Source organism: Sinohyriopsis cumingii, chromosome 18 (genome assembly GCF_028554795.1).
Source record: "Sinohyriopsis cumingii isolate HCF-2022 chromosome 18, ASM2855479v2, whole genome shotgun sequence".
Taxonomy (NCBI): domain Eukaryota; kingdom Metazoa; phylum Mollusca; class Bivalvia; order Unionida; family Unionidae; genus Sinohyriopsis; species Sinohyriopsis cumingii.
Window position 1 is genome coordinate 102,973,746 of NC_142978.1, and position 6,107 is coordinate 102,979,852.

Here is a 6,107-nt window from a genome sequence, read left to right on the forward strand (position 1 = left end):
GATTATAGTTACTGCCTGGCAAACAGATCTTGACGCACTGATTAACCTAGCTATATGGATTGCTTATCTGGTCCGGTCCCGAGTCGAAAAAGCCGTTGAGTTGTTTATTATCATTATTATTATTATTATTAGTAGTAGTAGTAGTAGTAGTAGTAGTAATAGTAGTAGCAACAGCATTAGTAGTAGTACTTTAAAATTTATGATGTAATTATTATTTCTTGTAAGGTCAATCAAGCCTAGATCCAAGTGGACTCGAGAACAACTAATTATTTTCTGTCTTTCTCCATTAACCTTATGGAAAAGAGTGGGTTTTAGTTTGTTGTTGTTGTAGGGTTTAACGCCATTTTTCAGCACAAGGTCGGCTATACATGGCGGTCAATATAAATGGTGGAGTAAGAACCCAGGAAAGCCCCTGAAAGAACCACCGACCCACGAGAAACTACTAGCAAGCTTTATCACGTACCCGTATTGGCAAACAGAGGTGAGATGGTAGTGATCCTTAGCGGTGAGCACTTTAGAGCACTCGGCCACTCGGGGCCCCTTTACTTTGTTGTACTTGTTTATATTTGTTATCATGTACAGGCTATATAGAGGACACAAGATGGACGCTGTGTATTACCAATATTGTAGCGGTCTCAAACAGTTATTACTGTTTTTTGACTGCTGATTCGTATGTACCCGTCCTAAACCTAACAATATATGTGTTATAGAAGATGAGGAAATTTACTTTTTTTGGTTTCAAAGTATAATTAGGGTGGCCATTCGTACACTTTTATAACGGACCGGTGGGTTTTCAGCTGGTCTGCCTCCTTATTAACATATCAAGTGTTGTCCATCATATTGCTTTCAGGTTCAATTATGGTTGATTGTGGCAATTTTACGGCCTATTGTAGTGGATTGTGGTATTTTTATGGCCTATTGTAGTGGATTGTGGTATTTTTATGGCCTATTGTAGTGGATTGTGGTAATTTTAGGGCCTATTGTAGTGGATTGTGGTAATTTTAGGGCCTATTGTAGTGGATTGTGGTATTTTTATGGCCTATTGTAGTGGATTGTGGTAATTTTACGGCCTATTGTAGTGGATTGTGGTAATTTTATGGCCTGTTGTAGTGGATTGTGGTAATTTTACGGCCTGTTGTAGTGGATTGTGGTATTTTTATGGCCTATTATAGTGGATTGTGGTATTCTTTTATGGCCTATTGTAGTGGATTGTGGTATTTTTATGGCCTGTTGTAATGGATTGTGGTATTTTTATGGCCTATTATAGTGGATTGTGGTATTCTTTTATGGCCTATTGTAGTGGATTGTGGTATTTCTATGGCCTGTTGTAGTGGATTGTGGTATTTTCATGGCCTATTATAGTGGATTGTGGTATTCTTTTATGGCCTATTGTAGTGGATTGTGGTATTTGCATAGTCACCTCTGGTGGATTGTAGTGGATTGTGGTACATTGTAGTAGACTGTGGCATATTTACTAGTCGATTGTGTTATTTGCACGCTTGATTGTAGAAGACTGTGGTCGATTGCAGTAATTTCATAGTCGGTTGTAGAAAACTGGGAGTGGATTATGGTAGATTGTAGTAGTTTGTGGTAGATTCTAGTGCATTGTGGTATATATATATATATATATATATATATATATATATATATATATATATATATATTGTTGAAGATTGTGGTCGACTGCATTATTTTCATAGTAGATTGTGATAGATTGTAGATGATTGTAGGGGATTGTGGTGAATTGTGTGGGATTGTGGTAGATTATAGTGGATTGTGGTACATTGTAGTGGATTGTAGCGGGTTGTGGTCGACTGTGGTAGATTGCAGTAGATTGTGATGGATTGTAGATGATTGTAGGGGATTGTGGTGAATTGTGTGGGATTGTGGTAGATTATAGTGGATTGTGGTACATTGTAGTGGATTGTAGCGGGTTGTGGTCGATTGTGGTAGACTGCAGTAGATTGTGATGGATTGTAGATGATTGTAGGGGATTGTGGTGAATTGTGTGGGATTGTGGTAGATTATAGTGGATTGTGGTACATTGTAGTGGATTGTAGCGGGTTGTGGTCGATTGTGGTAGATTGCAGTAGATTGTGATGGATTGTAGATGATTGTAGGGGATTGTGGTGAATTGTGTGGGATTGTGGTAGATTATAGTGGATTGTGGTACATTGTAGTGGATTGTAGCGGGTTGTGGTAGATTGTGGTAGATTGCAGTAGATTGTGATGGATTGTAGATGATTGTAGGGGATTGTGGTGAATTGTGTGGGATTGTGGTAGATTATAGTGGATTGTGGTACATTGTAGTGGATTGTAGCGGGTTGTGGTCGATTGTGGTAGACTGCAGTAGATTGTGATGGATTGTAGATGATTGTAGGGGATTGTGGTGAATTGTGTGGGATTGTGGTAGATTATAGTGGATTGTGGTACATTGTAGTGGATTGTAGCGGGTTGTGGTCGATTGTGGTAGATTGCAGTAGATTGTGATGGATTGTAGATGATTGTAGGGGATTGTGGTGAATTGTGTGGGATTGTGGTAGATTATAGTGGATTGTGGTACATTGTAGTGGATTGTAGCGGGTTGTGGTAGATTGCAGTAGATTGTGATGGATTGTGGTAGAATGCAGTAAATCGCCTTGCCGCTCAGTGTTTGTTCAGGAAAATGAGAAAAAGAATCCTTTATTATGCATCTATGATGGATACAAATATTTTTCCAAGATTCTGGCGTACAAATGAAATTTTCCAACCCTGCACGGATGCATAGGAAGGATTATATTACACAATATGTAGACGGTGTTTGCTTGTATCGAGTGAATAGTTAATATACGGTATATCATCCAGAGGGTCAAACTACCCAAGATTTTAAGTAAAGGGATGAACTATATCCCTTATTCACTCGAAATCAGAATGTTTAATTTTTTTAAAATATGTATAAGGCTAGCAACATGTCTAATAAATTTAATTTCTTACGGTATTCGCCGCTTTAATTTCAACTGTTTGCTGGTTATGTTCTGCTGCTTTAGGTATATTCGTTCAGAAAATATCAGTTGTAGTATAATTCTTTTAGCTAATTCAAGATAAAAGTAAAATAACAATAAAAAGGGAGGAAAATGAGTTTTATAAAGAAATCGGGACTTCAGCTTAGTACTCCTATGTGTCATTTAGTTAGGCTTACAACAAGGCCAAGTAAGTGTCCGATCGACGGGTCATAACTTTCCTGGCGATAATATTTTCGATGTCTAGTGCTACAGTGAAACTACACATTTTGATATATATGTATGTCTGTGTGTGTGTGTGTGTGTGTGTGTGTGTGTGTGTGCCTGTATGTATGTGTGTATGTATGGTTTGAGTTTACGGCTTGTCAGCACATTGCTGACAATAAATTCATATTCTAAACATGTAACGATACAAACTGCAGGACAATTAAGGAAGACAGATTGTTCCAAATAGATGCAAACTTTTATCCCCACAAGATAAAGGTATTGGGAAATTCAAACAAATTACGTAGATTGCTTCACACGAATTATAGCTTTCGATTATGCAACTGTAAAATTAGCACTTTTATTTCAATTCTCCGTAAGTCAGCAGCCATTTTTCTTTACCGTACTACTAACATTTCTATAAATTTAACTCACTAGCATGCTAAAGTACAGTTTTATGAATTTAAATCACCCGCATGCTAAAGTACAGATTTACGAATATAAATCACTAGCATGCTGAAGTACAGTTTTATGAACTTAAATCACTAGCATGTTAAAGTACAATTTTATGAATTTAACTTACTAGCATGCAAAAGTACAGCTTTATGAATTTAAAACACTCGCATGCTAAAGTACAGATTTACGAATATAAATCACTAGCAAGCTAAAGTACAGTTTTATGAATTTAAATCATTCGCATGCTAAAGTACAGATTTACGAATATAAATCACTAGCAAGCTAAAGTACAGTTTTATGAATTTAAATCACTCGCATGCTAAAGTACAGATTTACGAATATAAATCACTAGCAAGCTAAAGTACAGTTTTATGAATTTAAATCACTCGCATGCTAAAGTACAGATTTACGAATATAAATCACTAGCAAGCTAAAGTACAGTTTTATGAATTTAAATCATTCGCATGCTAAAGTACAGTTTTATGAATTTAAATCATTCGCATGCTAAAGTACAGTTTTACGAATTTAACTCACTAGCAAGCTAAAGTACAGATTTACGAATATTAATCACTAGCATGCTAAAGTACAGTTTTATGAATTTAAATCACTCGCAAGCTAAAGTACAGATTTACGAATATTAATAACTAGCAAGCTAAAGTACAGTTTTACGAATTTAAATCACTAGCATGCTAAAGTACAGATTTACGAATATTAATCACTAGCATGCTAAAGTACAGTTTTACGAATTTAAATCACTAGCATGCTAAAGTACAGATTTACGAATATTAATCACTCGCATGCTAAAGTACAGCTTTATGAATTTAAATCACTCGCATGCTAAAATACAGTTTTATGAATTTAAATCACTCGCATGCTAAAGTACAGATTTACGAATATTAATCACTAGCATGCTAAAGTACAGTTTTACGAATTTAAATCACTCGCATGCTAAAGTACAGTTTTACGAATATTAATCACTAGCATGCTAAAGTACAGATTTACGAATATAAATCACTCGCATGCTAAAGTACAGTTTTATGAATGTAAATCACTAGCATGCTAAAGTACAGTTTTACGAATTTAAATCACTAGCAAGCTAAAGTACAGATTTACGAATATTAATCACTAGCAAGCTAAAGTACAGATTTACGAATATTAATCACTAGCATGCTAAAGTACAGATTTACGAATATAAATCACTCGCATGATAAAGTATAGTTTTATGAATTTAAATCACTCGCATGCTAAAGTACAGATTTACGAATATTAATCACTAGCATGCTAAAGTACAGTTTTATGAATTTAAATCACTCGCATGCTAAAGTACAGATTTACGAATATTAATCACTAGCAAGCTAAAGTACAGTTTTATGAATTTAAATCACTAGCATGCTAAAGTACAATTTTATGAATTTAAATCACTAGCATGCTAAAGTACAGTTTTACGAATTAAATCACTAGCAAGCTAAAGTACAGCTTTACGAATATTAATCACTAGCAAGCTAAAGTAAAGATTTACGAATATTAATCACTAGCATGCTAAAGTACAGATTTACGAATGTAAATCACTCGCATGATAAAGTATAGTTTTATGAATTTAAATCACTCGCATGCTAAAGTACAGATTTACGAATATTAATCACTAGCCTGCTAAAGTACAGTTTTATGAATTTAAATCACTCGCATGCTAAAGTACAGATTTGCGAATATAAATCACTCGCATGCTAACGTACAGTTTTACGAATTTAAATCACTAGCATGCTAAATTACAGTTTTATGAATTTAAATCACTAGCAAGCTAATATAGTTTTTCATGAATTTGACAAACACTCAATAATCGTTTGTTCAACTTGCTGATGGAAATATCTGTATTTAATCGTTAACTCTTCTGGTACGTAAAATATTTGTTGCTGATCTTCGACAATCAAGTTGCTTTCTAAACCAGCCGTCTGTAAATCACTGATAGCTTTTGCTTCCTTTCTCGATTTCATAAACTGATTTGTCAGTATCCGAATTTAAACATAGTTTCCTCTCCGTTTATTAGTAGCACTACGATTTCAAATAGCACGATATAAGTATATAGCCGTAGAGCTAGTAAATAAAAAGCGTACTTGAATTATAATTTCTTGAAATTTCTGGACGTGCTAATATATTTACACGTGGGCGAATTTTATTAAATTAAAAATTGACTATGCGACAGAACGCACTGTTATGCCTACTGATTTATTATCTCCCAACGAAAGCTTATAAGGTACTCGTATCCACTTCTTTGTTCTTAAACCTCAGCTTTTATTTTATATTATAGCATAAAAAGTTCACAAGATTTCATAAATAGCGGAAGGCTGCGATTAATAACTCCTTTATGTTGTCAAGCTATTTACACCTAATGCCTCATTAATTTTAGAATGTGTGCAAGTGTGTGTGTGTGTGTGTGTGTGTGTGAGAGAG

The 6,107-nt window shown here is 34.8% G+C and overlaps 1 long non-coding RNA gene across 1 annotated transcript in view; it reads left to right on the top strand.

The window, feature by feature from the left end:
• The window catches only part of LOC149777616 (uncharacterized), a 108,714-nt gene that overhangs the window by 101,578 nt on the left and 1,029 nt on the right, over positions 1–6,107 (top strand). The gene's annotated exons all lie outside the window — the stretch shown is intronic.